The 27,033-nt window shown below is 52.6% G+C and overlaps 1 protein-coding gene across 5 annotated transcripts in view; it reads right to left on the reverse strand.

Moving 5' to 3' along the window:
- Positions 1-27,033, reverse strand: part of Zmiz1 (zinc finger MIZ-type containing 1) — a 199,120-nt gene that overhangs the window by 149,479 nt on the left and 22,608 nt on the right. For 4 of the 5 annotated variants that reach the window (XM_075988813.1, XM_075988811.1, XM_075988812.1 and 1 more), the window contains exon 2: positions 6,923-7,042. The gene's annotated coding sequence lies outside the window, so the exon portion shown is untranslated. Of the gene's footprint in view, positions 1-6,922; positions 7,043-27,033 lie in introns of those variants that run through there. The other variant, XM_075988810.1, reaches the window with a different exon arrangement.

The following is a 27,033-nucleotide window of genomic DNA, read 5'->3' on the forward strand; positions in this document are numbered from 1 at the left end:
TACCAAGGTTTATCTAGGCTGCCTGAAGTCACATGGCTGCGGAGCTGGGAGCACACGCCTGTATTTACCACGCGAGCCTGCTCACTCCCCGTGGCACAACTTTGTCCTCTCACTGGGACTGAACACCCATGGCAGGAGACAGGCAGCTCCTACATCCAGAATCTGGATTTGAGCCACACTGGGTAGCTGGGGGCAGTAGTTCTAGGTAGTGTCTGAGGAGAGTGTTGTTCTGGTCCCGAGCACACTGTATCCACAATGAGACTAGAGACTGGGCACAAAGCTGGGCACGTACAAAGGTACTACACCCCATACCACTAAAGACAGAAGACGTGGAAGGCTCGGGTGGGCCGAGAGGTACAGACAGCTCTCAGACCTCACTGAGCCCAGAAGACGGCCTTGATGCCATCTTGAAATGTGGACTTTTCTCCTCCTGGCAACGGGAAACTGGAGAGACAGAGAGGGCTGGAGAGGATAACGTGGAGGCAGAAACATGGTAAGGCCTGACTGCTGGCAGGAGCAAGACAGAGAGAGAAACACAGACTCAAGGAAGAGAAAGGGGTACCAGGGATGAGGGAGAGGGAGTGTCAATGATACCCAGGCTTCTTCTGTGAGAGACCTGGCCTCAACATGCACTACCTTCTACATCAGTAAGAATGACCCAGGACCCCAAGAAGCACTGGCTCCTTATCCACAAAGTCCTGGGCTGCGGAGGGGCAACACAGGCCAGTAGCTGTCTCTGTTCCTGCTCTGGTGTCCCTCTGCTGCCTCTGGCCCTACTCCTTCAGGGATTCCTTCTGCCTTCCCTCTTAAGACGTTCCAGGGCTAAGGAGAAGAACGACTCAACAGGTTAAGCATTCACTGTGCAAAGGTAAGGATCCGAGGACCATGCAGAGTGATGTAATAGTTTACATGGGTACCCAGTGCTCCTAAATGGAAGGAGAATCCCCGGAAGCCACAAGCCAGCTAGTATAGTGTATACAAGGGCAAGCATGAGAACCTGCCTCTGGAAGGAAGGCAATCCCTTGAGCCCCTTAGGGGGTTAAAGACCTCTACATGTGATCATGGCCCTTGAGCACCACACGCACATATCACACACATGATAACAATAAAAGAGAGGTTCCAGAAATCTTTGGAAGGATGGAAGGAGAGCTCACAAGCCCTCTGTGCAAACGGAGAAATTGAGGTCTGACAGGCAACAGCCCATGATCCATCAGCCAGCTACTGGTGCAACCTGGTCCAAGACTTGACTGGCATGTTCTGGAAGCCTCCTGAGAACAGGGTGGAGAAGAACAGTGGGTGAGGAACACAGCCCTAGGTGTGGAAACGGTGGTGACCAGCAACCAGCAGGGAGCAGGGGGGAGGCACTGTGTCCAGCCAGAGACAGCCCTGTCACCCACACTGCGTCCCTCAGAAGAGAGGCGAATCTCCAAGATCTGGAACTTGTGTTACTAACACGGGGGCAGTCCTAGGCCTGCATAGCTGTTGATCACTCTAGCCGGGCTGATTCTGGATTCTGGTTTCCAGACCCACCCCTTTTCAACTGTGGGTGGCCTCTGTGTGCCTCAGTTTCCTCATCTGGAATCAGTGTATATAATAGGACCTTGTGTGAGGGGTTTGGAGCCTGGATTCAGCATCTCATGTGCTGTGCTCAGCAGCTGACACCAGTCACTCAGCACAGCAGGTGGTCATTGTCATTACCACTCGCCTCACTTGCGGGAGGCCCAGCTGAGGCAGCCAGCATGATGATCCAACCATGCGCTCGTCTGTGTACACACGTGCTGGCGACTGAGCCCCCATATAGCATAGGGTAAGTTAGAGCATTATCAGACTGTTCCAGCTGAGGAAACCGAGGCACACTGGAGTAGCCCATGTGCCAGGCACAAGTCCAGACCTGGAAAACCACTCCTGTTTCTACTGGGCTGAGTCCAAAGCCAGCCAGCTACTGGATGAAGGCCAGTGTCCACACAACTTCTGGTCATACTGACCCAGGACACGAACCAGACAAACACTGGCTAGGCAGGCATGGCAGGCCAAACTGGAAGTGCATGAGGAATGGGCAAAAGGCCCTGACCTGGAGGAAGTCAAGTTGCCAGTCCTGAGCCTGTTCTGGAATGTTCTTTTTCTGTTCCAGCATATCAATCTCATTTATTAGGATCCCAGAGTAGCTGCATGAGAAAACCCCCAAGAGGGGCTCGGCTACTGACTCACTCTTTCCTCTACATTGCCTTAGTACATCCTTGCAATATTCTATAGTTGCGCCCCACTCTCCTGTCCATTTCAGAGATCGGGATGTATGCAGCCTCGCAATATCCATGCCAAAGCCTGGCTTGTCTTCACTGCTGGAGTGGCAAGGATGGAAAAGTCCTGGGATAAAGGCCACAGAATGTCTGGGTTCAGCAAAGAGGAGGGTGAGAATTGAGCATCAGATCACTGGGGGATGGAGTAAGCCCCCTGCTGGAGCACAGGAATGAGGTGGTCATTGGAGACAAGGAGTGCCCACAGGGAGGCAAGAAAAGGGAGGTGTTTCTGCAGGGCCACTCCTGACAGCCTAAGGACATGGGGACCTGACAGAGACTGCAAGGCAGAGCCTAGCGCTGTGCCACCCCAGGAAAAAGGTCACTGAGGCGGGGAGCAAGCGTGGGCTGGGCAGGGGCTGAAGGAAGCTGGCCATAGCTATTTTTAGTATCTTGATGTAAGAGGGAGAGGTCCTTCTCCCTACCAGGTAAATGTCAGCAGCAACAGCACTTGTGGCCAATTAGAGCAGACGAAGTCCAGGAGGGAAGAGAGCAAGGTTTTGCCTCCTGTGGGCCTCCAGCATCTCTAGCCAGTGCTTTCCCTAGAGGAGTATAAGCAGGGCCCGGATCCTCAGCTTGATTTTGGATTGGCTGTGTGATCTTGGCCAAATGTCCTGCCCTCCCTGACTCTAGTTTTCCCCTATTGGAGTCAGGCTCCTACCCAGTTTATATATGAGAATAACATTAGTCAGGGGTCATGGAGAAGCTTTGAGTTCAAAGAATTTTGCCACTCCATGCTGTAGGATAACCGTTGTAGCGTTCCAGAAAGAACTGTGGGCTTCCTGAACAGGTTCCTGGGCCATCCCTAGGCTGACGGGGCTGGAGCTGGAAGCTGTGCACACTGTTCGTGCAGGCGGTCTATGCAAGCCCAGGACCTGGAATCCAGTGGGCCCATGGCTGTAGCTAGTGACATGGAAAGAGGTGAGAACAAGACCACTGTGGGTCAGCGCTGCTCGACACACACAGTGTGACGTGATCAGGGAGGAGCCCACAGGGTCCCAGCATTGCTACAGACTGGAGACTGGTAGCAGCCAGGGAGGTCTCCTGCCACACAGCCTGGTTCACCTGGCACAGCCTTGGGAGGACTACCCTCTCTCTGCTGCCAGCCTCTCCCGGGAGGCAGTTGATTATAGGAAAGATGGGGATGCCCTTACTCTCACTACAGAGTAAAGAAGCCAGGACAAACTGGGTATGGGCCTGGGGGCTCTCTGAAGCTGCTGAGGCACCTGCATGCATCTGCTGCTGAATCCGTCTTCCTGGCTGGCTGTGAACTGTCAAGCACCCCACACCCATTCGCCCTCCTCCAGGCAGACTGCTTGGCTGCCTCCTTGGTCTTCGCCCTCACTGAATGGACTTCTGTGCCTGTGCAGCGCAGTTCTGTGACTGCTGCCTTGGACCCGTGCTCACCCAGCTGTTCAACCACCATTTGCATTTAGCAGGAGGGCCCAGCATGGCGCCAGTGTTGGTGAGAGCCAGTCTGACAGCCTGGGGAACATATGGTTCCAGAGGAAACTGGGCTTGATCCCAGTTCCACCAAGAACTGTGTTGACTCTGGGTAGGTTTCCTAGTCTCTGTGTTTTGAGTTTCTTCATCTGTACAATAGGACAAGTTCAACTTTCATTGGGTGGTTAATGCCTTTAAAAGCTTCACCTTCTGGTCACTGAGACTAAGGAACAGCAACAGAGAAGGGCAGGGACTTATCCAAGGTCACACAGCAGGTCAATTGGAAAGGCAGCCCCACCCTGCCGAACCACAGGGGCGGGACGAAGCAGCAGACAGTACAGTATTTCCAGCTCCCTGAAGTAGCGGGGTGGGGGGGGGGGCGGCAGCAGGGCAGGCTACAGAGGCTGCTGGTGGAGGGGTAGCCTGGAGGCCACAAATTCCAGGCAGGGGCTGGGGCGTGCATTCTCAGCTGGACTGAAGACTGACTGGCACGCCACAGGAGGCCCTGGAAGTCCAGTCTGCAGGACCTCAGGCTAGGCCCAACCAATCCTCTGCACGCTGGCCTTGGCACCCATGGTCTTTTCAGGCTGCCCACACTGTCCTTAACCTTAGAAGTGCACAGACTACAGGTGACTCCCAGGCTGGAGCCTGGGGGCTGGTGGCACAGGAGTGTGGCTCTTGTCATGTGGTTGGTTGCCCACGGAACTGCCTCAGGAACCCGGATATCCCCTTTTCCCTATGTCTGTTCATCAACAGGCAAGGCTCTCTCCAGGAACTGCTGCCGTGTATCCACGCAGCCAGAGTCAACCACGTCACACACCCTACCTGCTACACACCACCTGTCCACAGGCTTGGCTGGGGGCGTAGCGACCATATGACACCACCCAGAGAAGACTCTCTCTCTCACCAAAGATGATGACATGGGGCTCAAAGAGGCTTTTTCGCCAGAATGAGACAATTTATTTTAAAAAAAAATGGAGAAACAGAACCACAAACATCCCAAAGCCTAAACCCTGAGTTCACATTCTTAACCGTAATGGTCAATGTATTTTATCCAGTGTGCCTTTTATACATTCCAGCCACAGAAGGGGCCGAGTGCCACAACCTGACAGGATAGGACATCCTCTCCCTCTGCATCTGGCCTTTCCTTCTATGATGGTCAGAAGCAACTCAAGTCTTCTTTTCTCTGCCCAGCAAGTGGCTTGCCCAAGCTCTGTGTGGGCGGAGCCTTAGCCTTCCCAGGAATAAGCAGGGCTGAAGGCTCCTTTACTATGGTGAGCCAGATCTCCAGGACCTGCCAGGTCATCCTGACAGCCTAGAACTTGGAGCCTCTCATGTACCAGGAGTGAAGTTAAATTTTACCAAGAGGAAAAAGCCCCTCTGGGGCCAGAGCTCAGGTATCATCCACCTCACGGCCTGGGTGGACCTCACCACAGCCCAGGAGCTTGGAGTGGTGTTAGGTCTCACAGCCACTGTTTTTGTATCCAGCCAATAGGAATGATGCCTCTTACTGGATTTAATGAATTATGCGAGCACTCTGTCCATGGCAGAGAACCACAAGGGGCAGCACCTGGTGATAGCACTGGGACAAAGAAAGCCCCCTGGCATCCAACCCACAGGAAAAAGAAGACAGAAACAGGCAAGCAGGGTGCAGTCCAGACAGGAGGCTCTGCAGTCAGAAGACCCTGGGCTTCGCGGCAGCTGCTCTGCTGCTCAATCTTCCCTTCTCTCTGTCCCTCCTCTAGTGTGCTGCCTGGGACTGGGTAACAGGGGCAGGTAGGGCAAGCTGGAGCAGCATACCCAGGAGAGTTCCCACACTATCCTCATGCAGCCTGTCCTCAGCTGCTTGAAACAAGCTAGCCCCTGGCATCACAGAGCCTCCTGCTGTGGGAGGGGGACACGCTCTCAGAGGCCAAGGGGCCTCGTACAAGGTCAGCAGGCCTGTGATAGGCTTGTGAGTGAAGAAGGAGCCTGGACACCCACTTGGTTGCTTCCACTTTATTCTACTTTTATGCGGAAATACTTGGCTTCATGGGCTAGCCTTTTTCATACTGGTCCTTAAGCTTTAAGGGACCTCACTGTGCCTGCTATCATCAGCTTGAAGTCCTTAATAGTTTGTGAACAACCAGCTTTGATTTTTATTTTTTACTGGACCCTGCAAATGATACAGCTGGCCCTGATTCTAACGGATTCACATGGGCCCTCAGGTGCAGGCTGGGAGTTAACTTTTGCTTCCCTGAGACTCCGTAGGACCTATGCCCTCTGCTTCTTCTTCTTTTCCCCTCTCTATCAGCATGGTAACTTCTCACCTTCCCCAAGTCAGCCCAATGGCCACTTCCCAGAGAGGGTTCATTCCTAGGCTTTCTACCCTGATGTAGATGCTGCCCCCATGTCAGGGAGGCAGGTTAGTAGAAAGGAGGGCTTGGGTGCAGTGTGGTTAAGCAATACCAATTCTGGCCCTGTCATTTTCTACCCGTACAACTCACCCTTCTCTAGGCCTCAGTTATCCCATCCAGTGTGAAATAGCCCATTCCTGGAGGATCCGAGGAAGCTTGATCATGGCAACCAGCAGCCACTGTCACTTCATAGAAGGCCTCTCCTTTTGTCTTGAGTTGGCTCTTCTGAGGACACTCAGACCCACCCTCAAGAAGGGGCTACAGGATGGGGAGGACCAGAACAGGGTTCAAGGATGTACAGATACGAACTTGAACCCAGGTCTGGTTAGGTAGGTGGCGTTGGGCAAGGTCTTCCTAACCAAGGCTCAGTTTCCTCACCTGCACAACGGGGATGGTGACAACCACTCCCTCAAGGACAGTTATGGAGGGAAAAATCTTGAGAAGGTACAGTTAAATGCCCACAGGAGCAGAGGACATTACTGTGACTATTGCTATTATCTCCACGATCTAAATTAGAAGACAAAATCCCTTAGCAGGAGGGTGAGAGCTACCAAGACTACACAAGATGCTGACAATAGAATAAAACCACATGTGCAGTGCCCAGGCTAGGCCCAAGCCCTCTCTGTTCTGGTTTGGAAGCCCAGGAACAAAGGGGAAACTGGGAAATGAGCCACATCCCCACCCAAGCTCCTCAAGCTCCTGACATCGCCTACTTCAGGTAGCCACACACACTTACCCAGCCCTCAGTAGCAGATTCCCAGTACCGATATAGCTGGCTCATCAACTCACCTGCTAAGGCTTCTGCCAGTCGATCACAACTCCAGGCTGTGACAATGTTGGGGAAGGGAGGCTGCGGTGAAAGAGGTGCTGATTGGGTTCTATGCAGTCCAAGCACAGTGGCCACAAGTTCTGCAAGAAAGAGCAGAGGGGACGATGAGTTCTAGCTTCGGGCCAGCAAGCAACCCCTGAGTTTTCCAGCGGTGCTCTACATCTAGCAAGCCTGGGTCCCTCAAACCACCTCCTGGGTGCTGTAGTTCCTCTTGGAAAAGGCACAGGCTACTGAGGTTCATACCCGCGACCCTACACTACGCCTCAGTGGGTTCAATAGCCTGAATACAGACATTTAGCAGTTACATCCCCACACATACCACCATAATACCCCACCAACAGGCTTCCTGTCCTCCAGCCAGGTCTCTTCTTCATCATTCCAAGGCCAAAGCCTGAGTGGACTTGGAGACCATATTCGGGTCCTTTGGGAGGCCCTCGCTGACCACGCCCCCTCTTTTTTTCTGCAGATTTGCAGCATATTGACCAAGTCTCTCTCAGATTTCCACGGCCTCATCAGAAAGTCGGTCTAATGTATGTCATCTGACATTGTTATCAAGGGACGCAGGGATCATTTGGTGTTGGACGGAGAAGAGAGGGAGGGAGGGAGCAACAAGGACAGCACGGTCCGGGTGCAGTGAGGTGCACTGGACAGGCCGAACCTGTGGGTCAGCTTCAGTTAGGAGGCCTCCAGAGCTCCCTAAAGGTTTCCTACTGTCTAGTTTCAAACATGTGGTGGCAATGGAAGGTGTGTGTGTGTGTGTGTGTGTGTGTGTGTGTGTGTGTGAGAGAGAGAGAGAGAGAGAGAGAGAGAGAGAGAGAGAGAGAGAGAGAGAGAGAGAGAGAGAGAGATTTTCTCTGCTGTTCTACAAATGAGGAAACTGGGACCCTTATAGGGGCACACTCTTCCCAGAATTCCTCAGTGAGTGAGGGGGCAAGGCCTGAAGTATACCATGTCTCCTCACTTTGCCCACTGCCGGCAGACTCAAGTATGAAGCCTGCTTTGACAGGCGACGGGCTCCTCTCAGCTGTGTCTCCAGACATCTGAGTGGGAGGGTGGGGGATGAGCTATGGAAGACAGGAAGTCCCTAGGGCTGGAAAAAGTGCCACGGGGAAGAAGGCTTTCTCAGGACAAACTGCCCAGCCTGCTAGCCCTTCTTCCTCCAGCCTGGAGCCCTGAGGCCAGAGTTCAAGGAGGGCAGCAGAGGGAACCTCTTGCAGCATCTCCACAGCTGCCAATAAGGAAGCCCCCCCCCCCAGCCAGTCCACAGCGAATAGGCCTTTCTAAAACTCCCTTCTGGACCCTAAAAACTGCTGGCACAGCATACACTAGTATCGCCATCTTGGAGTAGGGCATGGAAACAGCAGTCCGGTGGGCTATCCTGCCACCTAGCAAGTCCATTTCTATAGCAATGCAACTGTTCATCAGTGGTTTCTCGGTGTCAGGCACGACAGCCCCAGAGTAAACACCAGCACAGAATGGACAAACCGGAGCATCCACGCACTCCCTCATCATCGAGAGGAGGTGAACCCCACAGCAACAACACATAAATCCTACCAACAGAGCACGGACCTGGAAGCCAAACTTGGGTGAGTGTACCCTTGGAGATCACTCAGACCAAGGTCAAGAAGAGACAAGGGGACTCGGGGCTGTAGCATAGCCACGGCATACCCTCTGTAAGTCTGCTCTTCGCCTGTGATCCTGTGTGAGCGAGTGCTTTGAGGAACAGGATTCAGTGCAAGTGGCATTTCCTGGGGTGGAGAGGCATGGCTACAGGAGGCTCTGCTTCTGACCTTGACTCTCAGAAAGCCTTAGGACTACAGAACAAGAAGCATTCTACTTCACTGGACAGTGGAGAAGTGAGGGACAGACAGTAGTCCAGCCCACTACCAGGTGGGGAAAAGGCCTCTACCTCAGGTGATTGGAGGGGTCACATGGAACCAAGGGGCTCCCCAGACAAGTGGGAGGGGGGCCCTTGCAGACCATGCCTTTTAAGCTGCAACAGACAGCTGAGAGCAGGCGTCAAAAGTCAGGGTCCTTTGCATGAAGGGAGTAGTGTCTGAGAGGAACCCCAGCCCTTCTAGGGTGTCTGGGATGGTGTGTTTCTGGGCAGCTCAGTGGTGACAAAAGCAAGTTCTCGCTGAGACAATCTATCCAGATACATGCACAGGGTAGTAGACTTCTCTAAGTAGTTGTAACACTTCAATAGCAGCTGAACCCAAACAAATCCTGAGGCCCTGGCCTAAGTGACAGGTTGAGCCCCTCCCTGGACTGCCCTGCTGCCCAACCTTCCTACTCCCCATACTCCACAGCTGCCTCACCTCTGCAACTGGATGCCCTATCCATCTCCACCATACCAGAGGGTGCTTCCTCCAGGAAGCCTTCCCTCCCTCCCACCCTTTCCTAGGCATGTCCACGGTTCTGGGTGGGAGGGGACAAAGCCTATCTCAGGCAGGGTTGAATCTTCTTCTTCTCAATCTGAAGGCTCTTCAAGCAGAGGCCGGTCATCCCCAGGGAAAAGACACCCCCCCCCCACACACACACAATGATCCTATGGCGATCAGTCTCCTGGGAACACGTTTCAGAGGCCAGCATCAAATGAGGCATCTGTCCTTCACCATCATCTTCATCTCCAGTAAGGACTGAAGGTGAAGCTGAACTTGGGGGTACAAAGAGGGTTCCCCAGTAGGAAGGCTTAATGGGTTCTCTGTTGTAGATGACACCATAAATGTATACCATTCCCCAATAATTACCTATTAAAATAAGACCACAAGAACCCTAAGGAGCAAAGGAAGAGGTATGGGGCCAGACAAGGACACTGACTCCTCTGTACTCCTGCAGTGTGGCTCTTCAGACCCAGCCTGCACAGCAGCCTCCCCACCTTGCCATGGGTAACTAGGGCAGACAGGGTCTCAGTTGACCCCCACTGCTAGGGTCCACGCACATAAACCCTCTGTGTGGGTCTCTTGTCTTCGTCCTCCCAATTCCAGTTCTGTTCTAAAAGTATGTGTGACCACTACCCCTTAGCCCACCACCCACCAAAAAGACAGGCTAATTCAACCATCTCTGATGGGTCCCTGTTCCCTCTTCAGTGGAAGGTCTGAGCCTCAATAAGACAACGTCATTATGGGTCTCGGGTCTTTTTCTGTCCCCACTGTGCCAGCACCAATGCAGCCACCCCACTCCACACAGGCCACAGCACCCACTCCCAGCCTCAGATCCCCTTTGCTAAGGAAGGAAGCCCCTACTTAGCAGAGGGGGGTGGGCATAACTGAGCCAAAGCTCACAGGCTGGGCGAGGGAAGGTCACCAGGTCCACCCTATGAGAGAAGACAGCCATACAAGAGCAGCTGTAGAGGCAGTTGCTTGTACACGTAGGAGTGGGTGTAGGATGGGTGAGGACGTCATCCCTAAAGGTGTGCAAGCAGAGGGAGGGCCCCGTGTCACAGGTACATCAGAAACAAGCTGGACTTCGACTTCTCAGACTCCCCTGAGGACCAAATCACTCAGATGACTGCTGTGCCTACAGCGTCTTGTCCTCTCCCTGGACAGAATGTGGATCTGGAAGACAGCCCAGAAATTTAAATAGCTAACCAGATCTCCCAGGTGATCCTCAACATCTGGAAAGATGGAGAACACTGACAGGTGACCTTCCAGGTCTTTCTTGGGCCTAGAGATTATCAGCTTTGAATATCCCTCTCCATTTCCTCAAACCCTTCTAGAGATGCCAGCCCTCCTGGGCAGTGACCTGAACACATCATGAATAACAATTTAAAAGCTTTAGGCGGGGAGAGAGATAAGATTGGGAGAATTCGTCCCACAGTGGTGGTACTAGCCCAGCTCCTTCCTAGCCCCTCAGCCCCCAGAGCCGCAAGCTTAGCATGGGGCAGGGTTGGGGGAGCAACAGCTGCTGCCCAGTAGGGCTCCCGAAAAAAGCAATTATCTTGCTCTTAGCAGAAAGGCACTGGTCCTTTAACCACGCCCCCCCAATACACACACACACACACACACACACACATACACACACACACCACACACACACACACCACACACACACCACACACACACACATACACACACACACACTCACACACACACACACACACACACACACACACACACACACACACACACACACACACTCACCCAGGCCAAGATGCTGTAGTAGCCCTCATTACCACCCCCTCCAGACTCCAGATTTCTGCCTTGCACCACCTCCATCCTCCGAGCACACTTCCAACACTTAAATCATTTAGCCCGCTAAACCGGAGATGGCAAAATGGGTGCTATTTCTTAAAAACATACAGAGAGCGTATTAAATTATTGATAGCCATTAAACAGGAGGAAAATATTAAACAGCTCTCAGCCCTTATCAATCATTCATGCAGTTTCCACTGGGGTGTTTTCTGGAGCGATCACTCGGGCAGCCCGGGGAGCTGGCTTCTGCCAGCAAGGAAGGCAGTGGCTGGAGAGAGGCCAGCAGGAGGCTGGCCCCAGCCCCGACAGTCACCTTGGATAGGGGTATGTGGGGGCAGGGAGGTGAGCTTCGCGCTTGCTAATGTGCCATCCTCTGCTCTTCCTGACATTATTAACAAAGGGAGACTCCAGCACCGCCTCCAGGAGGCTCGTAATTAAATCCAGCCTGCTTTTATTGGGCACCTACTATATATCAGACCTGCAGGATGCACAAATAAACAAGCCCCAAGGCCCTCGGGGGGTAAAGGTGGTGGTAGAGAGCCCAGTGCAAGAAAGTGTGGCTTTGCTGCCCAATAATGGAGCCAACACTACAAGTCCACGTGGAGGTGATGCAGAGAAGAGGGGTCAGCTGCGGCTGCAAGAGGCTGCCAAGAAAGGATTCACTGAAGTAATTCCCGGGGACGTTCTTAGATGGGAACAGAAAATTGTCCTGAGGGGAAGCAGGGAGTGGCACGAAGGGGATCCAGGGAAAGGCTGAACATCTCCAGGACTGCTTGAGTGGCAGGTTCTGGATAGGCGGGATGGGAGTTTGGGCACAGGGACCGGAAAGCATAACAGGTAGGAGGCTAGCAGCCTCAGTATACACAAGCAGGAGCTTGAGGTTCACCCCAGCTGCCAGGCCAGTATCCCCACCACACTGGTACGGCAGATCCATTTCCTGGCTCTGATTCAGGACACCTAAGCCAGTATGACGCAGGCCCCGAGGCTGTAGGTCCAAGGTCCTGCTGCGTTCAGCCACAGACAGGCCTGGCAATGCTACCCTCGGGAGACAGGATACCCACTGCTGCCTACCTGTGCCAAGGACCCAGATACCAGGGCTATGGGAGCCAGCAGACACCTGATACTGCCCCACCTCACAGCACAGGGACCAGCCACAGTCAGAGGCCATGTGAGGATCCCAGGCCCAGCTGGGTCCCTTCGCCTGACCCTGCCTAGCTCCTCCAGCCATGCCCAGCACATATTGGTCTTTCTGAATGTTTTTCCGAGCTGTCAGTTGTGGCAGAGGCCCTGCCAAGTGTGGCTCACACCCTCATCAGAGCAAGCTGCTGTCTCAGGGAGATGTTTTACAGAGAAGAGATGTTTACCATCACACCAGGGACTGTCAAGACATCACCAGGAGAATTTCAGCCTGCAAAGTCAAAGGGTCCCTTTCTCAGCTGCTTGGGAAAAGTGGCCTGGGATTCAGGAAACATCCTTTGGGCTGAAGGGGCCTATGGAGTAGGAATATGGGTACATAAAGCTAATGCAGAGGTAGGACCCTGAATCCAGTCCTTGCTCTGACATCAACTGTTCCCTCCTGGGCTCTGCCTGTATACACAGTGACAGAGACACATTCGGGACAGAAAAGCTACATGGCTCCCATGAGCCTCCTGCGTAGCTGGCTGCAGTCTGCCAGAAACATGGAATTCCAGATGTTGACCCCAACCAACACTGCTCTGTTGACCCTCAGACTCAGAGTGACATCATGCTCCCTCATTTGTGGTCCTAACAGCGTTGTCTCGGGGCCCCTGCATCTTCTTGTTATCACTTAGCTGGGTTGTTACATATCCACTTCTCTCTAGTACAGGTTTCAGAGAGGTGCAGGGCCCTGGGCGGAGCTTGGGAGCAGGCTATCTAGAAAATTCCGCCGGCCAGCAAAAGCAAGACCCAAATGGGCAAATGACTCCATAATCCAAAACCAACACACCTGGCTCCAGCTGACATTGTCTTTCTAGCCCGTGTCGCTGTCAAATCTCCAGTCTTCCAGTTCTTCCCTCGCTGGCATTGTTCACCGAAGTTGTACCGCAGGCACTCCACCACCCTGACTGCCATGCCCCAGGGCCTTTGCCTATGCCGGTGCTTTCTCTACCCAGTCAAATTCTGCTCTCTCCTTCAGCAGCCGCTGCACACTTTATACATTACCCCTAGACTGAATTCTGGTCACATCTGTTCTGAGCTAAATAGGGGACATCATGAATACAAACAGGGTTTCTTTCATCAGCCCTTGGCACACAGGGTCGGAAGGAGCCTCTAGCTTGACTGCACTCAAAACCACCCACCCCAGCTCCCGGTCTACCACCCAGAACCAGTGTTTCCTAGTAGATAACCTGCACAGCTCTGATGGCAATGTGAGAAGCCATCCCCCAGAGGAAGGGTGAGCTGCTCGTAGCCAGATGTAATGAGACCGTACGTACTCTTGGAGTTCCTAAGCCAAAGGAAGGGGCAGGCATGGGAATTTCCAGGCAAATGCCAACAGAAATTGGCCACAAATGAATCATTAACTTTCAAGTTGAGAGCTCAAGTGCTTGTGCCAAGGTCTTTGACTCTGGCCTATGTGGGCCACTTGGCTTCGCCTGGCTCAGGCCTGAGGGCACCCCCACCCCTGGCCCGCCCCCTCTGGCCATCTGCTTTACCCCGTGGCTTCTGTCCACCAAGAAGCAAGACCATTTGAGCCGGAGAAGCCCTGATGTCTGATGGGAGCGGATTCGCCTTTCCTCAAGAGCCACTTCAAACCTCTGTCCACAATACCCACGCCCTTCCATCACACTGCCCGCTCAAGCTGGCCAAATCCTTTCTGTCCTTCAAGGTCTGGATGCATTCCTGTCTGCCTTCTATCTAAGCCCCATGACCCCCCAAGTCCTCTCAGCCCTACACACGTCTCTGTGAGGTCTGTCTGAACTGGCCTGAGCGCCTGGGACTCATTTCTACTAGGGACTCTGTCTACTCTTCCGCACCCCACCGGACACAAGGCTCTGTTTGAACCCCACAGCTCTAAATCCAGGACTGTGGCTTGTTGGGTTGGTGCAGGCCTGCAGCTCTCACTAGGTTCTGGTAGGAAGGGATCCTCAGGCTTCTTTTCAGGGCCTGGTGGATCAAGGTGACCTCAAGTCTAGAGTAGGGGAGCTGGGTGGTGCCAAATGCCAGTTCCCTTGTAGCCAGCAAAGACCAGAAACAACAGCTTCATTCCTCGGTGTGGCACCCTACAGAGGCCTGGCTGCCACACAGCTGATTATAGCAGACAGGAAGTCCAGAAGCATAGACAGAACCTCACAAATAGGCATCCTACCCTGCTGCAATGCCATTCACCATGAAGTTGCCTGGCTTTCCAGATTCAGGGCCACCCATACAGTAACAGGCCACTAAGCAGAATGCGACCACATCCAGTATATGACCATGCAGCACCCTTATCCTTCCTCCGCCGTATGGAGAGGGATAAAGACTGTGACGGCAGCATCAAAGGGAGACTCCAAGTTCCACAGAGAGTCGGACGGTGCTGAAGTCATTGTCTGAGATCCCAGCTTCTATCCGTCACTAATGCCCTCACAGTCCCCCTTGCCCAAGCTCAGAGCTTTGACAAGTTCTGTGGGCATTATCTCAGCCATCATCCTGCCTTCCTCTCAGAGCCTTTGTTCATCTGGTCCTCAAAATGGCCCTGTGAAGTTAGGTATGCTGGCTCAGGACTGTAACTTTAGCACTCAGGAGGCTGAGGCAGGAGGATTTCAAATCTGATGTCAGTCTCGGCACGTCATTAAGATTCTGTTTCAAGGAAGAGTGCTTGCTATGCATGATAAGGCCCTGGGTTCCATCTCTAGCACTACAAACAGGACACAGAGAATGACTCCTCGAGGCAGCAGGTGAAGGTCATTATTATCACGTGACACACGGAGAACCCCAAGCCTGACTGGGAAAAAGCCTGAATTACCCATTATTCTAGCTAGCACCCTCCATCTGAACCTAACTCCAAAATAGCTATCCTTGAAGCCATTAGCAAAAAGGAAAAGACAGGACGGAGAGGTAGAAGGAACTGCCCACAGCCATGTGTTCTTGACAGAACCCGGGTTGTGCTTTGGGAATGGGTTTCTGTGACACAGTCTTCTTCCTATGGTCTGGCTTGCAGCTGGTGGACATAGTGGGGGAGAAACACAGACTGTATAGGGATCTGTGGGTGGGGGTCAGAAAGATAGGCAAAAGGTTCTGAGGAGATAAGGCTATCTCCATACTGCTTGCAGGGTTCCTGGCATGGCCACTCTTTCCTGATGATAAGGGCAGAAAGTCTTACAGGAACCTATGATCAGGCCAAATGCCTGGAACACACTGAGCATTTTGTGTGCTTACATACATACACATGCATGCATAAACAGCCTCCTTATATACCCCATGTCTGCATACGCATGCATACAAGGTAAGTCAGAGGCTGTATGCACGTGTGTGTATATATAGACATACCCCCATTACATTCCTGATGATCACGCATGTCAAATACAAGCATGTACACTGGTTAATAAGCAGACATCTGGCCCACAAGACCAAGTACTGCCCTGAATGCTGGCAGGTACACCCGTATGGCACACCATGTCCATTTGCACTTGAATCAAGAGCTAGGATGTGAACAGCCTCTGGTGCATGTGCGTGTAGCCCCAGATAAGGCTCAGGACACATGTGCACACACTCGTGCACAGTAGTTCCGGAGGCCAGGACAGGGAGACGAGCAAAGAGAGCAGGTGGCAGGCAGCCATCTAGAGGACCAGCTGAAGAACCCTGACTGCTGCTGTGCTGCATGGCTGTGACTGCTCGGAGCAGCACCATAAATCAGGAAGCCACTTGCTGCAGCTGCTTAAATCACTGCTGCTGGACTTGGCGCTCACAACGAAGCGCCAGCAGCTGGGAGGAGAAAAGGAGGAAGATGTTGGCATTTTGCATCCTTCACCTAGGACTGCCTCCCCATTTGCACGGAGATAGACCCCCTTGCCCTACTGGCTACTAGGTCCTTCTTGCTTTAACCTTTCCTCTACCTTGTTCAGCCAAGCCTCAAAGCACATTCACAGACTGGGCACTGGCCTCCAGGCCTAGCACTGACAGCTTCTACCAGTGACTAGTATCCTATGGGCACATGGGGGCGGGGAGGGGAGGCAGACAGTCTATTCCTCAAAAAGAACACTGTGGGTTGTCACCAGACCAGGCATTTAAGCATGAATCTACCGTCAGTTCCACCCAGGAGGAGTTCCCTCCCTTGGCCCACATCACTTCCCGTCTGTAAAGTGGGGATGGGCTCAGGGCCTCCAGAGCTGCTCAAGCTGAGGATCTGCTGCTGGGGAAAAGATCTCGTGGAGGCTGATTAATTATGACTATTAATAATACAGCCATCTGTAGCTCGTGGTACAGCACATATGATTAAAACCGGGCCCTGTGCCCCGGCGGCAGAATAAATAGGTCTCTGAATGGGCCACTGGTGTCACCACCAGCCTGAGAGTGGATGCATGGTGATGAAGCACTGGGGAGGAGCTGTTTGTGCTGCTCAGACAGATGAGGAGAGCAGAGACAGCCAAGAAGGCAGACAGGCAGGCAGACAGACAGACGATGGGGACCTGTTCATCAGACAGTGAACACCAGACAGTCCCTGAGGCCAAGCCTCAGGGAAGGATTCTCTGCGCCTGCCCCTAGGGAAAAGAGCTTGCTAGGCGCTAGCTCTTCTCAGCTTTGCCCTGTTGTTGCCTAGAGCCCTGAGCTTCAATTGAAGATGCCTCCTAAGCTGTAGGCTGCAAGACAGGGTAAGCACGGTGACAGATTCTGGCCACATCATCTTACACCACTGTCTGTTGTCCTCCGTGGTTCCCCACCCCCAGCCCTGCACCAAGTTATCTCCCTGCACAGTACAAGCCTTTCTGACACACCTCCCTCCCCCATAGTCGGACAGTGGGTGCAGCCGCCGTCCCTCAGTCCTAGGGGCTCAGGCCCTCTGGCCTTGCTGTGAACAAGAATGCATTCTAGATGTTCATACGGCTTCCCACTGGTCAGACCATGAGCGGCTCCTGCTGAGCACCCTGTCACTCTGGCTGTAGGCAAATAGATGGCACAGGAGCCTCCAGACCCTGCTCCAAATGGATACACACTATGAACTGTGGGCTTGCACAACGGCTCATTTGCTATTGGTGACCCATCTGATGGATCAAGAAACTCACTTCCCAGGCCACAGCGACTTTAAGAAATAAGCCAGTCCAGATTAAACACCATTTGTGGTTCCAGGACAGGAACCAAAAAGCTACGGAGAAACCCTGTCTCGAAAATAAAATAAAATAAAATAAAACAAAAAAAACCCCACCATTTGTGGGCTGGAAAAGGGTACTGGGGACTGAACCACCACCTTCTGAGCTATCAGTGTGAGTAGCCGGTGAAGCGGTCAGGAGATGAGGGCTATGGCTTCAGGCCAGGTTTCTGCGTTCACCTTTTGTGTGATCTCAAGCAAGTCCTTTGCCAAGTCAGGGCCTTGATGTGTCAGCTGTGAAATGGGATGGATGGAGTTGCTCTCCCACTGCAGGCATGAAGGCAATGGTGGAGTCAAATGCTCTGGAAAAGACTGAAAGGCAGCTGTGCTCCCCAAACCACAGTTCAAATGCTGGTGAAGCCACTAAAGAACACGGTTCAGGAATCTGAAAGCAGGTATGCCCTGGGAAAGCACGGTGTGTGTGTGTGTGTGTGTGTGTGTGTGTGTGTAGCCTCGTGAGTATGCAAAGTGGATGACCTCTCTGCAGTGCTCCCCATGCGAGCCTCTGTAACTTTCCCGACTGTGGTGATCCTTCTAGACTCTGGTTGTCATACCTCCTGTCACCCACACTGAATCTAGTCACAGGCCAGCCCCAAGGATTGGCCCAGGAACAACTGTTAGTCATACCAGGAGCTTCTAGGTTCTATACTGGCTAGCTAACCCCCGTGTTTAGCTCTAGAGAGGCAATGAAATCCAACAACAAGATCCTGGGGTGACTAATGACAGCACAAGTACCCTCAAGGTCCTTACCCACACCTATGGTAGGCATTACTAATCAATCCCTGTGCTCTCTTGTGGCCTTTGAATTATCATCCTACATGGTGCCCTGGGCAGTCATTCCTAGACAGGGCATAACACAAAGTATTTGACATCCCTGGTAGTCACACTCCACTGGGATAAATCACAGCTAACGTAAGTGAGGCCTAGTCTTGGTTCTGGCCTGGGAGATATCAGATGGCAGATGCAAGCTTGGGACCCCAGTCTGAGATCTTCAGGGTAAACATCCAGTGAGCGTGAAGGCAGGAGATGGTTGTGTTGCTGGACCCTCCCAGACTCTTGGCGCAAACCCAGTAGGAGCCCAGCAGCTTCCCTCTGACTGGACCCTGGGTCTGGGATTTCTCTGTCGGTTTGACAGGGCAGTGACAGGCCACCAGAATCTGTCCTTCCAGTAGCTCTCTGTAGCCACAGTCCTGAAACAGAACTCCACGAGCCCTCAGAGAAAGGGCAACCCAAGTAACATTCCAATTCTCCTCCTGCTCAATGTCCGGCCCTCCTCATGGATGTCCTCAGAATGTTCTACTTAAAGTCAACTCACAACTTTGGTTTAAATACATTTCTAAAAAAATGTTTAAATACATTCTAAAATTCACAGCACTACCTTAATATGGGATTAGCTTTAACCACCATGAACGCAAGTTAAAGATGAGAGGAGACTCATGAATGAGATGGTATGGGCTATCGTCCACAGGCCGAGAGGCGGCGTGGTCTGGGAATAGACAGGATTTCTTGGTCATCTCTGTCAACCTTTTAGGAGCATGAGTTCATCTCAGCAAGGTTCACGGGATCTGAGGGGTGGCCACTCACAGCCCCTCTGTTGACAAACGGGGAGAGTCGGAGACACGGACTCACTGACTCGAAGTCGCACAGCAGTGAGTGGCTGAGCCTGGCTATTGAAGCCTTCTGAGTATTGAAGCCAAGGTTCCTCACTGGCTGCGGCACTGCCATGTCAATGCTACACAGTCACTGAGGCAGAGTGAAGTCACCCTGACCCACGGCTGTGCTAATAGCTTTTACACCTGAGGTTAACAGCTATGATTTAAGAGGTTGTTTGTCTTAATTTTCAGGAGCCAGCTTCTGAGCAGGTACTAATGCATCGGCCTGGGAAGTTCACCTTTTAGAAAATCTTTACAGCACTTCAAGACAGTTTGGTGACAACTGGAAGCAACGTCTGCCCTTTGCCTCTCTTTCCACCACAGTGCAAACCCAGAGCAGCAAACATGCATATGCTGCCTGGGATACACACACACACACACACACACACACACACACACACACACACACACACACACACTGTTTGAAAGCTACCACGAGGGCCAGTGAGGCTCACAGCCTCCTTGTTGGATTTGGAAGGAGTCACAGGCTAGAATTATGACCCTCTTGGGAACCTCAACAGTGGAGGATCCCTCCCTCCAAATTAAAGATTCTAGTTGCAGTACAGGATTGGGGAAAGGCAGATGGAGCAGTACTAACCAGGCACTTGCTGATAGCTTGCAGAAGTTTATTGACCTCCATAAAGCCCATAGCCAGAGTAAGGATTCAATGTCAATGAGGCAAAAGCCTGCACAGGGGTTTTTGCACTAGGAGACTGTCACAGCCCTCCCTGCTCTATCCCATACTAACCAGCTCCCTTGGGCTCCAGCCAGACTCAGCCTACTGGCCCTGGATGACTCACAAAATGACCTTTCCAGTCCCAAAGCCCTGAGGCTCGTCCACTGCATTCTGGAGTCTCAGGTAGAAATGCCAAGACCCAGGAAGGAGAAGAACAGGTCTAGGCTCCTCATGGTGGCCAGCACACAGCACAGGGACACTGAGTCTGTAGCTGCCCCTTCTGGCTTCGAATCCCAGTGGACACACCAGAGGCAGTTGCTATGTCACAATCAGCATTTCCCAGCTGAGCACACGGACCAGCAGTGGCACCTAGGGCCCAGGTCCAGGAGAAAGTAAACAGTGTTCCATGCCCAAGGCACGCACCTTCTGAGCAATGCCAGGTCTATTCTTCTAGGTGGGGTTTCTAAACCCTCTGTACCCAGGCTGCAGGCTCCACCCCCTGCACAGAGCTCCACTGAGCCCAGGCAACCTACAAGCCAAGCTTCAGAGAGCCATGGTCCCAGAAGCACTGAAACAAAGCCCAAGACAGTTCCACCCACACTGCCTGAGGAGGCTGGCACAGTGCCCCAGGTAGTGGGGCCTGCTAGCATTGGGTTTGACTGGACCCATGAAGCCACTCTCGGGGATGTCAACAGACCCAGAAAACCAGTGCATCCACTATGACACTACCCTTCCTTCTGTCTGCTTTCCCTCAGTCAGTTCCCCTCTTCCTTCACGGTTCCTTCTGGATCAACTGATGCCCACTCCACAGAGCCCAGGGCCCAACACCCATAAGCTGAACCCAGAAACCAAGCAATAACCTTGACTCTGACCCTGCCTTCAGCCAAGCTCCCTGGTAGTCTGCCATATTATGTGCCCCCCCCCCCCCCGCAATTTCCTTTGCTGGCAGGAGGACAACATCTCTTCACTGGCTCCCTCGCTCACCCAATTCTCTTCCCTGCACTGGTATAACTTGTCCTGTTTGCTGTCTCCACCCTGTGTGCTTCTGGTGCCTGCTCACCTCATTTTATAAACTCCTCTCTACTGCTCCATAGTACCTTCAGATGCACCAAATGAACTCCTGCCCCAGGGCCTTTGCACTCGTTTTTCCCTCTCAAATTCCCTGCCCACACAGCTCTAGAGTGTCCCAAGAGGTCCTTCCGTGGGTACCCTTATCTAAAACACATGGTATCCTGTAACAACCCAATGCCATTCCTATACTGCATGCCCCAAAAGCGGATTCCTTATGTATGTATTTAATCTGCCCTCTATGGTCCCATCCGTCTCTGCCCAATAACAACGGCTCAGGAGGGCAGGCACCTAGTCAGGCTAATCTCTGGGCTCATGTCCAACGGCTGGCCCAAAATGGCAGCCCAGGGTTTGCTGAAAGGAAAACTGAGAGAACATCCATCCACAAGCTCCCCCACTCCCTGGATGAGGATGCTGGGAACTGAGAACAACCATGACTGCCTGGGAGTCTGTGAAGAAGAGGCAGAGGCAGAGCCTAGGCTTCCTGAGGTCCAGCCAGACCAGAGAGGTACCCAGCACCACAGACAAAAACAGGACATAGATGGCTTCCACATCTCCTTTGAGACTCAAATACCACCTCTCTGCCTACCACATCCTGTCTTTGGAGCCAAGCTAGTCTCCGCATGTGCCTGGCTGGCTCCTAGCCATCCTTTCGAGAACCCCTGTCTAGGCCATTCCAGTTCCCTTCCTCAACATGCCCAGTAACTCCCAGAGCTGCCTTGAGCTGACGGGGAGAGTCAGAGGCAGGGGAGGCCTGTTGTCCTGGGGTGGGGCAGGATGAGGGGGCCGAGCCAAATTCAGGTCACATTGCTGCACTCACAGCCCTGCGCGGGCTAAAAATAGCCATGTTTATGCTTGCAGAGCTGGGACTCTGCCTCTCAGTCAGCAAGCTCAGGGGCTTTACTGCCATCCCAGGAGGCCTGGTCCAAGTCAAACTTTGGCCAGGCCTTCTGGGTTGGTTACTGCCTCTGTTTTTAAGGTGGGGTAGAGGCACGCCGAGTAGGCACATGGCCCTGCATGTGTGTGTGTTTTGAGGGACAGAGGAATTGGCCAGATCCTGGTCCAACCAGTTTATGCCAAAGCCTCCAGGATCACAGTGGCATGGTACTCTGGGAGGCAGATGGAAGGCTTATTTGCTTTGTCGCGAGGGCAGGTCTCTGGTCCTCAGTTATCTCATTCATTATGCCAACTGCCAGTGGAGAATGGACACCTGTTCCTTACGGGGCATGCTCAGTATGGATGGGCAGTACCCATAGTACCACGTACAAGTTGGCAGCGGGGAGCTAAGGAATGAGAAACGAGGCCACCCCTGGGCCCCACAGCCATCTTCATGCCAGATGATGACACTCCTGCCAGGACAGCTGTCACCTGACCCTGTGCCTCCCTCCCTGACCTGGTTTACCCTGGACTTTAATATCCAAAGGGCAGGTGGTGGACCCTGTCTAGAGAAAACCCCTCCCTCCATGCACAGGTGGCCTAGTCTCTGACCTGCAGTTCCATGAAGCTGGCTACATACACCATGCAAAACATGACAGGGACACAGAAGGGGCCTGGCTGACCCCCTGCTCGAAGGTATTGAGGGTGTCTGTCCCTTAGTTTGCTCTTCCTGGTGCCTCCCATGTCCCTTCCCTCGTGTTTTGGCCCAGGAGAACCCTTATTCCCCGTTTTCCCATCAGAGTGAGCTCAGCTCTCTGCCTGCGCTGCATACCCGTCTCCATTAGACGGACAGTAGCTCCCTTGGCTTGAGTCCTTTCCCTCCTCAACACAAATACAGGAAGATGTGTGCAGGTGTGTGCCGGACCACCCTGGAGGGGAAGAGCTAGCTTCTCCTTTCTCTCGGCCCCAGCCAAGTGTACCCCCCGACAGCCCCCTTCAAGGCCCCCTCAAGAGCCTTCCATATTGCAGTCAGCTCCTTCCCTCCAGCGGCTCCCATCCTCTTGGGATGCTCTGGAGGTAGAGACTCTGTGCTCCTCAGACCTGCAGTTTTCCACCCGGCTTCCAAGTCACCTGCCCATCTATGCAGAGAGTGGCGCATCGTCTGGTCAATAAGCCCCAGGATCAGAGTGATGGGTCTTACACTCTACACCTCCTGGACCACCGCAGTGCTCTGGAGCCCAGAAGAATAGCCCTCTGGGAGCCACTGCCAAACTGCTCTGCGGATAGGATCTGGGGGCATGGCTCTTTACCCGAGTCCTCTAAGGCACGGTTGCTGTTCAAGACTGTCATGATGTAAACTTAGGCCCTAGCTAGTTCTGCAGATGCGAAGCTGGTGTCCTCTGTAGCCTCTTTCTGCTAGAAACAGGTCATCCTTCGGGATATAGCACAGAGGCCTCCTTCCTCCTCTGGGAAGCCCTCCCCGATTGCCCTTCCCTAACAGGCTGGCTTGCAGGCGGCTCCCTTCCTTGTTCATTAGACACCCATGTTGTGGAAAGTTCCTGACCTGTCTTGTTCCCAATGAGTCTCTGAGCTCCTGAGCTGGGCCACTCCTTCACGACCTGATACCTGTTGTCAAGGCAGCAGTTGGGGCCAAATGTAGTAGGATCAAATCAGTGGGCTATTCCAGCTATTCCCATGACTGGCCCCTTGAGAGTAAGAGGAAGTCAGCTGACCCTATAATGCACCTATAGCCACCTCCCCTTCCACAGCACAGAAGCAGGTGTTTTGAGGTTAAGGCCGCAAGGGCCTTGGAGAAGAATCTCCGCAGAACTGTGAAATGGGAACAAACGAGGGTTTCAGACTGGGCGCAGAGGTTCTCTACTGGAGAACAGTTGGAGGGCCTCGTCTTCCGTGACCCTCTCTTGTCCCTGCTTCCTGAGATTCCCAAGGCCTCGCATGCTGCCCTCCTGGAAGAACAGACACCGGTTGAGCATCCAGAGACATTTCCTGGGGTTCTCAGAGACTGGGGAGGGAGAAGCACCTCACAGGCAGCCTAGGGAGGCCCAAGAGCACCTTGCTCAGTGTGGCGAAAGGTCCCTCTTCCAGAAGACCCCTAGGAGCACTGGCCTCCCAACACCAGCACCGTGAACTCCTATGCCCCCATGTCAGGTCTCAGCTACCGCCCATCCAATGGGAAGGTGCCATGGTTGCAGCAAAGGGACCTCCTGCCCAGTCCTCCCTACAGCTCAAGAGTGCTTACACTCTGCTTTCTGGACACTTGGCCTCTGGGGGCCTTCTTTTAATTCCTGCATAGGCTATGCCACGAAGATCCAAGGCCCTGCCCTGCTCTATCTGGCTTCTGGCTCATCTGTCTGGCACTACCACCATCTCCATCTAAACCCCAGGGGTCCCAGCAAGTTTCTTATATGATCAGACTCTGGTCCTTGGTCTTAAAATTTCTCCAGCTTCCTTGAGAGTCTGAACCCCCTCATGCTCTCTTTTCATAACTAACCTCCTTGCTGGTGACATTGACCTAGGAGGTCAGAGCTCTGAAGGGGGTTGAGACAACATTTCTGTGCGTGTTTGTGCATGTGCAGGCATGAGTGTGGTGTCCTCATGGGTACCCCCACCCTACTGCAACCCCAGGCTCAGCCTCTGCAGCATCCTGAAGTCCTCAGCCTTTGGCAGCCACTTGAGCTCATATCTCAGCTCTGTATCTGACAGATATAGGGCTTGGATATCCTACAGATATCCATCCATGTCCAGTCACACGAGGTATGTAACATTTCCATTCCTATCCCCGTTTAACAAAAGGAAGGAACCAAGGCACCGAGGCGGAAGTACCTGAATAAGGTTGCCCAGGTGGCAAACACAAGAGCTGGCTCCAGAATGCACACCCCAACCATCACATTACGCTGCGTCTGAAAGTCGCATCCAGGTCAGCCTCGTCCATTTCCTCACTCCCATAAACCTCAGGGTTTATCTGCAGTTCCGAGCCTGGGTCCACACTGCTTCTGCTATCTAACTTCTAGTCCACTCTATCTAGCTCAAGTCCATACACCTCAAAGCTCAAATCCAGAATTCCATCTGAGAACCTTCATAAAGCTGCAACCCTTTAATACAGATGTGGTGACCCCCAACCATAAAGTCATTTTGTTGCTACTTCATAACTGTAATTTTGCTACTGTTATGAATTTAATGTAAATCTGTGTTTTCCGATGGTCTTGGGCAACCCGTGTGAAAGGATTATTTGACCCCCTCATTCATAGGGGTCATTACAGGTCAAGAATTGCTACTTTAAGCAGTCTCACTCAAAACTGACATAGTGGTTGAGTGATCTATGAGACCAGTCCAGAGGCTTCTGGTGCTGCCTGTCTGTATCGGTCTGAATAACAGTTCCCCGGGGAAAGTCTTAGGAGGATGTGGTGGCCCCCCTGTAACAAAACTCCTCTTCCTCACAGTGAAGTGGGGGCACAATCAGCATTCAAGCAGCCCATGAGAGGGGCCAAACAGACCACATATGTAGCATGCACAAAAGCCCAAAGTGACAGAAATTGATAAAAACTTCACAGTGCCACTGACACCCCATATATCAAAGGCCCCAAATCTCATTCTCTGCTTGCCTCCAATTTCTATCAGAGCTTGCCAGCTGCACATTTATTGAGAAGTTTGTGAGCTGACAGGCACTGTATTACCAACATTAATGATGCATCAGTCTCTAGAATTACTGGGGAAACAGTCCAGTTTGATTTCATTATCATCCCCAGTTCTCCACATTTGATTTGATGCAGCTCCCTACCCCAGTCTGAACAAGTCAATAAACAAAGGTGCAGAACCAGGTAACCCCAGGCACGAGAACCCAAACTTATACACAGAATGGACACTAGGCCTCCCTGTGCCCCTGTGACAGCTGAAGGTGCTCAGGTACAGCAGGTGTTATTCACCAGGACAATGGATCGAGGGCCAAGGTCAGTCCTCCCATACTGCTTCAAAGATGGAGGTGACCTTCAGGAAGCATCAACAGACAGCGATGTCATCTTAATGCGCCCCTTGCCTGGGGCAGGAAGCTGGTCCCACGGAGAACCCATCACCATCTGTGGGCCCCAAGCTCCACTGGACCCAAGTCTGTTATAGGTTGAGCCAGACACTGCTGGCTCTCCCAAGACAAATGGGAGGACAGAAGATGCGCAAGGTGTTGATTTCATCCGCAGTTACATTGTCCTTTGGTCACCGTCCCCAGACACACAGGTCCCCTTTCAGCTACTCAGGCTTTTCCCACGTGTTTCTCCCCACCACCCACAAAGCTGGATCAGGTCTCTGCAACCCACCTCCCAGAATTTCCCACCCCGCACTTGCTTCTTGCTTGGCACTCACTGTGATTACTAAAGATGCAGATAATTGGCTTCTTTACCCGTGCTTTCTCTCTGGCTCTCCACAGACAGGAATCTCAACTCTAGGGTCACCATCTTGTCCTTAGGGCCTAGCGGAGTCTCAGCCTCAATAGACCCCCATTCCTGAATGTGGTGATTTAGGATTAAAAAAAAATTCAGCAAGGAAGGGAAGGGAATGGAGAAAAATATATAACTCAATAAAAAACAATTTTTAAAAAATTTGGCAAAAACATCAGTTGTTTCAGAGCTGAACTGCCTCTTCCAGTGGCCAGAAGCTACGTCACACATTTTCATATCTGGCTCACTGTGGGGACCTGTCTCTCCCTCCCCTCCTGACCATTCTGTACACTCAGCTTCCTTCAGGAACAATCTGGACAGCAGGGCCAGGAGGACTTGAGTTCAGGAGCTAATTTCAAATTCTGGTCCCAACAATTAAGCGAAGCAAATACCGTATTATGTTATGCCAATCACCTGCCCTATAAGGCAGGTGTCACAGGCCTACAATCAGTCATCTCTGGGGACTTTCAGGTTCCCCAAGAGGAATGATGAGTCCCTAGCTCATCACAAGCAGTGCATACTTATGGCAGCTTTTGGTACTATCATCTATAGATGCTTCAAGCTAACCATGAAAGGTGAGATCTGGGGACCTAGAAAGAGGCCCCGGAATGGCAGGGGCCCATGAGAACTGGTTTCTGGGAAAGGAACACTTCAGAGGTATAGAAGCCCACAGCATCTCCGGGTGAAGACATAATTGGGGTGTCCTCTTCATGGCCATAGTTACGTCGGTAAGAGAAATGAAGATTCAGAGACAGTGAGACTCAGGGCAGAAGCCTACACTCAGCACAGGTCAGATAGACAGACAGAAGCTACCCTGTAGACCAGCTGGGCAGCAGGAAGGCCCAGGTACCCAGGGC

The sequence above is a fragment of the Microtus pennsylvanicus genome, chromosome 10 (assembly GCF_037038515.1).
Source record: "Microtus pennsylvanicus isolate mMicPen1 chromosome 10, mMicPen1.hap1, whole genome shotgun sequence".
Taxonomy (NCBI): Eukaryota; Metazoa; Chordata; class Mammalia; order Rodentia; family Cricetidae; genus Microtus; species Microtus pennsylvanicus.